We start from the raw sequence: 6,707 nt of genomic DNA, 5'->3' as shown, positions 1-6,707 counted from the left end.
TGGTTAACTCTGTTTTACGAAATAACCCTCTCTCACAGACTACCCCAGTCACTCTAGAGATGGAAGGCAAGCTGAGTTCGTTCCTATTGCCCCCAGACTGATAGGATTATTTGAAACTGACTCTGCTCAAGGTCTGGTAGCCCACTAGCCACTTTCAGTAGATATCATTTTCTGCCAGGGCCCCTGCGGGGTGTGGAGATAGAGGAAGACACCACTAACCCTGTGTGTTTTGGCAGAGAGGGAGATCTCAAAATACCTCTCCCAACGCTCCCTAAATCTGAAAACATTGGTGTAGATAATTCTAAAGGTGAAGTACAAATATTATTGGGTAAGGTTACAACGGATATTTGCCTGCAGATGGATTTTAGAGCTTTTATTAAGAGCAGTTTTTCAGTTACAATGTGTAACTGATGTGAGAATAAAGGTTTGTAACTGGCAAGGTGGAGTTAATTACTTTGCAATTTGGCATTAAAACTGCCCTCACATATAAAAATACATATGTGAATATGCATCAATATCTTCTCTATCCATTTGGCAAGATCAGTTATTAGTTATATTATAGGCTATCTCCCAGGTTTTAGAAGGTTCCTTTTAGCTTTGATTCAAGAAAGGGTAAAAAAAAAGAGACAAATTTTCTAAATCTTTGCTCCAACTCTTAAAATCATAGTCACTAACATATAATTTGTATTGCTCATGATTTTAATGTTAACAATTACTTATATTTATTTATCAACACAGTATTTTTGTTCTCTTGTATGCCTTAATATGAAGTATATTTTGTTTACAGATAAATTAATGTATGTTTGTGTGCATATATATGTAAGTATATGTAAAAAGTAGTTTAACATGAATATCCTCTGTACTTCTCTACATATTTGTTTATCTACTTATCCAACTATTTCCATTTAGAGGCTGCCTGCTACCTTTTTGTAGGTGTCCATCATAAGTAAATCCCTATCAAAAGACACTTATATCATAAAAATGATGCGATATACATCTGTTACAAATATTTTGGCGAATTTATCTGATTTTTCCCTTACAATGAATATAAAAAACGGAATTCTAGTAAAAGGACTTTCAAAAAGAGTTTCGGATATCTAAGGACAAAAGTTTTTACCATATTGCATATAGCCACAAAACGTATTTATTACTAGCCATTTTAAGTTTTGTTAAGTGGAAAGATTGGGAAAAGAACGTCAGATTATTACCTTTCTTTCTATTTATTTGATTACTAGTGTTAGCGGTGGCAAATATCCATACTCTAATTCTGTGCACATATTGGAACGGGCCAGCAGCCCCATGCACCCAAGACTTTGCAGGCATGACTATAGCCGCCAGTTACCTGGGTATGTTGGCAGCCTCAGAATTTTTGAAGCTGTCCTCACACCTTATTTTGATTTAACATTCTTCTAATTCTTTTTTTTTTTTTCCCGAGATGGAGTCTCGCTGTGTCGCCCAGACTGAAGTGCAGTGGCCCGATCTCGGCTCACTGCAAGCTCCATCTCCTGGGTTCACACCATTCTCCTGCCTCAGTCTCCCGAGTAGCTGGGACTACAGGCGCCCACCATCATGCCCGGCTAATTTTTTTTGTAATTTTAGTGGAGACGGGGTTTCACTATGTTAGCCAGGATGGTCTCGATCTCCTGACCTCATGATCCGCCCGCCTCAGCCTCCCAGAGTGCTGAGATTACAGGCGTGAGCCACTGCACCCGGCCTTCTAATTCTAATAACCCAATTTGTCTCCTCTCACCTTCAGGCCATCAAACTCCAGATGATCTCCAGTAAGGGGTGCCATCCTTTCAATATTCAAGAGGCACCTTCTACATGAAACCCCTAGACTGCCCAACAGTGGGTTCAGAAAGAGGCAAAACTCTACCCCTGTCTTTCTTGAACCTGGCTGCACACAACTTGCACCAACCTACGGAGTCACCCTCCTTCCTGGACAGCTAAAAAGAGGCCAAGACCCATAGAACCATCACTGCCCCTTTGTTAGCAGGAAGCAGTTACAGAAGACTGACCTTTGTCCGTTTTCCCCCAAAGATTTAGGGTCTTGGGCCCTTGAAAGAGGCATGTTACCGATAGTTAGACAGGCATGAGCGAGGCAGTAGAGGGCTCTTCCCGCACCCACTAGGAATGTCAGGTGATGGTCTGGCAATTACTACATTGCCTCTCTAGAAGTGATAAACTCACAGCTGGTGCCTGGAGGAGCCATTTCCTCATGGTCCACAACTGTTGCACTAAAGTGTTGATTAAATGCAGTTGCCAGGGAGATACAACGTCCCAAGCATGTGCATTAAGAGATTAAATGGAGGAGGATGACTTACTGGAGGCACACCACTGGTAAAAGGAAGAAAGCCTCAGATGGGCATGCGTTCAACTTCCTGAACACTCTGTGTGTGCTCACTTCCCAAGGGTAAGCAGGGCACTGCACAGGAGGGCAGTCCACCCTAAAGGAAAGATCTTGGGAAAGGGGCACAAAACGGTGGAGGTGGGTCAGCCTATGAAATCCGAGGATCAAAGTTAAACATAGCACTTGTTCTTCAGGTTGCCTATTTAGATCTCTTCCAAATGCACTTTCCTTTCTTTCCCGCTCTAAAGCTTTTCAATAAACTTCCACTTCTGCTCTGAAAATTCCCTTGGTCTCTTTTCCTCCCTTATGCCCCTCAGTCAAATTTTTTCTTCTGAGAAGCCAAGAATTGAGGTTGCTGTAGAACCACGCAGATTAGCTGCCAGTGACTCAGATACTTGCCACTAGTGTGTCTAAATATATTTCCCACATGTTTGACCCCTTTTTGTTTTTCATTTTCATTGTTTTGTGTGAATTTACATTCTAAGCTGATTTTTCTATAACATTTGGAGGGGTTTCTTACTGGTGTCTAAATAATTTTTTATAAATTAAAGGTATTAGACCAGGTGCAGTGTGGCTCATGCCTGTAAACCCAGTACTTTGGGAGGCCAGGGTGGGTGGATCACTTGAAGTCAAGAGTTCAAGATCAGACTGGCCAACATAGCAAAACCCTGTCTCTACTAAAACTACAAAAAAAATTAGCCGGGCATGGTTGTGTGTGCCTGTAATTCCAGCTTCTTGAGAGGCTGAGGCAAGAGAATCATTTGAACTCAGGAGGCAGAGGTTGCAGTGAGCTGAGATCGCAGCACTGTACTCTGGCCTGGGCAAAAGAGCGAGATTCAGTCTCAAAAAATAATAATAATAAATATAATAAAAAATAAAGGTATTGATCCTTCAACTATAATTTTATATTACACCTCCCCCAAATTTGCTATTTGTCATGATTTTAGTAGGTTTCCTTTTAGTCACCCAAAAGTTTGACACCTCACATAGTATGCATTTTAGTGCCTTGGGAAGGCATTCTGCCTTGAAATAGCACATGAATGTTAGTTATTCTAATAGTTGTAAAGAGAACAAACTCTGGTATGCCTTTTACTTGCATCAGTAATTTCTCTGGGCAGTGTAAAGAGCTTCACAAGCTTCACAATCATTATCTAATTGATTACTACCACAATTATTTATTTATTTATTTATTTATTTTTTTGAGAGAGAGAGTGAGAGAGGGCACATTTACTAACCTTCTTCATAGAGGAAGAAAAAGAAGAAACTACCACACAGTGTGATTTGTCCAAATGACCCCTGTCATTCCACAGAACAGTAGCAGAGGAAAAATCTGGTCTCTGCTCTCCAGACTGTCACCTAGCCTCTTATTCAGCCTTAGCTTTTGGAAGCTGGAATTTTAGTCATCATTCAGTCATTCAACCACTTAGATTGCAAGGGGTCTGTAGTGTGAAGCACATCAGATTTGCAATATTCAGGACCCTGAGCAGAGTGGGACAGCAAAAATGACCCCAGGAAGCAGGAGGTAAAGTGGAATAATTACAAAATGCTGGGATGCAAGCCATCCCTCAGTATGAACATATATAAAATTTTTAGCATTGCCATGAACCCTAGTGTGAAAATTGTTAGATAACTGCTAGGATAAATGCCAGGTGTGGTTCTGGAGTGAGAGGACATTGAGAGGCATCAAATACAATCTTTCCTTGAAGTTGTTCCTATTAATGAAATTTCACCTACTGGGTACTTAATTGTATAGAAGACTCTGCTAGAAAGAATTCTGATTGCCACATTTGAGTTTTAATAAAAATCCATCAATAAAGAATTAATATGTGTGGATGTGGTGGCTCATGCCTGTAATCCCAGCACTGTGGGAGGCTACGGTGGGTGGATTGCTTGAGGCCAGGACTTTGAAGCTTCAGTGAGCTATGATTGTGCCACTGCACCTCAGCATGGGTGACAGAGAGACCCCATCTCTATTAAACAAAAGAGAAAATGATAAATATGAACAAGAAAGAAAGACTGCTTCTCTAAGTCCTTTTGAATCTTTAAGCACACTGCTAGCTGGCTTCTTAGCAAGAATAAAATACCAGGTCTTTCCAAATAAAACCCCAAAACATTGTTTTCTCAGATGTATCAGACAATGAGTTATTGTAATAAAAAGCAGGAGATAGATAGCGATCTAAATAATCTTTCTTTCATTTCAGCTGTGTACCTGAACTGATTATAACACAGCATTACCTGCTATGATAACAGCCATTTTATTTTCAATGTATTAGAGTGGCTACGATATTTTTCTTTATTGTCTCCATGTGCAGGTTGAGCACATTTCACACAGGTTCAGCCTGGATTATCCCTGGAGATGCCTGGTCACTTATGGAGTCTTGGGGGATGATGGTCTTGTACTCTCTAAATCTCCTTACAATAAATGTGCAAGACATTTAAAATTAAACAGAGTCCTTATTAGCTGCCTAGGCCAAATCTAAACGAGAAGGCCAGATGTCTACACTTGATATGAATATTAGCGAATTCTAAAGGGTAGTAGCTCCAATATTTCTAGTGGGAGGGTCCAGAATGGAAGTACAGTTTGGTGAATTTTTTCATAATTCTTTATGCACCTCTTATTTTCTGTTACAAATAATAATACAAAAAACTATTGGGAACTAAACAAAAGAAGGTTATTCTTTTGCTTGAATCACTCTTTTTTCCCACAATTTACTTTACGTGGTTATTTGAAATCATCATCTTAAATATTTGCGTTACCACAATTTAATTCAGCACAGTTCATTCCACCAGTTGCCAATGCGCCACTCTCCCTTTCATTTAGTTAAGCCACCCATTGCCCATCCTAAGTAGGCAGGTAAGCATTGTAAGATTGACACATTTATATCTTAAAATTAACAATTTGTTGACTAAATGATCTTGAGAATATTGATTAACCATTCTGTGCTTAAGTTTTCTCCCTCAAACTACATACCATCACCTGGAATTTTAAGGGATGTTAATGAAAAATGAATATATAACACTATGTGCCTACTGTGCATCAGGAACAATTCTAAGCACTTTTTATATAGTGACTCATTTAATATTAACCTTTAAGATAATCTTCTGAAAGTTAGTATTATTCTTTTTTTTTTTTTTTTTTTTTTTTTGAGACGGAGTCTCACTCTGTTGCCCAGGCTGGAATGCAGTGGCATGATCTTGGCTCACTGCAAGCTCTGCCTCCCGGATTCTCGCCATTCTCCTGCCTCAGCCTCCCAAGTAGCTGGAACTACAGGCGCCCGCCACCACATCCAGCTAATTGTTTGTATTTTTTAGTAGAGACGGGGTTTCACAGTGTTAGATAGGATGGTCTCGATCTCCTGACCTCGTGATCCACCCGCCTCGGCCTCCGAAAGTGCTGTGATTACAGGCGTGAGTCATCACACCCTGCCGAAAGTTGGACAAATAGTAGTCTTATTGGACAAATAGTAGTACAAGTATCCCAGTATTGCACAACTATTTAGTGTCAGAGTTTGGACTTAAATGTAAACAGCATAGCTCCATCACCTATAACCTTAACTCTCATCCTGTACTGGTATAAGGAACATGCTCACTAACCCTTAGCTCCCTTTCCAATTTTGTCAATCCTAAATGTAAAAGAAAAATAGAAAATGAAAGAAATAGTGTAAGTGATTAAGTGGCGTTCCATCTGAGCAGACAATTTAGGGAATGTTCATTTTATCGACTTTTTATCTTCTAGGTGATAAAATATCTTCTGGCGTCTTGACTGACTGATCTTAATCAGGAATGAAAAGAAACAGAACATGGCCACAGACACTAACCACTGTACGTCGCCCATGGCATTTGATCATCTTTCCTTCCACCCTCCATCTTCTGCTCTCACCTCAGTGAGGAGACATCTCTCTGGCAAAGCTCACTATAAAGACACCACTCAAAAATAAAGCCTCCTCGGTTCTCTAGCTGCCTGACATTTTTTAATAGAATGACTCTGGCACCATATGTCAGAAAGTCTTATAACCAGCATATCTCATCACCATCCTTTGGATCCATCAAGCCTCCATAAGAGTGAGCAAAAATGAAAAGGAGATAATGAAGGTCTATTTTTTTATTTTCTAAGCACCAATAAAGAAACTTATTCGTAGTTCTCTGAGAATGATACATTTGTTTAATATTAAACTAATGTTATTTTTATGAGTCATATTTTTGCATTACCAGTGTATTACTGGGCTATGGTAGGAGGAAAAGAGCAATAATGAAATCACAAAATGGTTATTAAAGCTTCCTTTCAAAAGTCTTATTTGTTATGTCTGTCATATCGATTGAGCAAGGGAAGTCACACAGCCAAGAATTACATCAGTGA

The 6,707-nt window shown here is 39.6% G+C and overlaps 1 long non-coding RNA gene across 1 annotated transcript; it reads left to right on the top strand.

Annotated features, from left to right (window-relative positions):
* The first annotated feature begins 1,762 nt into the window (after positions 1-1,762).
* LOC123572231 (uncharacterized) lies at positions 1,763-6,488 on the top strand. Its single transcript, XR_006696613.2, has 2 exons — positions 1,763-2,413; positions 6,087-6,488. It is a non-coding gene; the product is annotated as an uncharacterized lncRNA (long non-coding RNA).
* The last annotated feature ends 219 nt before the right edge of the window (positions 6,489-6,707 follow it).

Source organism: Macaca fascicularis, chromosome 3 (assembly GCF_037993035.2).
Source record: "Macaca fascicularis isolate 582-1 chromosome 3, T2T-MFA8v1.1".
Taxonomy (NCBI): Eukaryota; Metazoa; Chordata; class Mammalia; order Primates; family Cercopithecidae; genus Macaca; species Macaca fascicularis.
The sequence above is the reverse complement of the archived record's forward strand: the minus strand, read 5'-3'. Positions and strand labels throughout refer to the sequence as shown.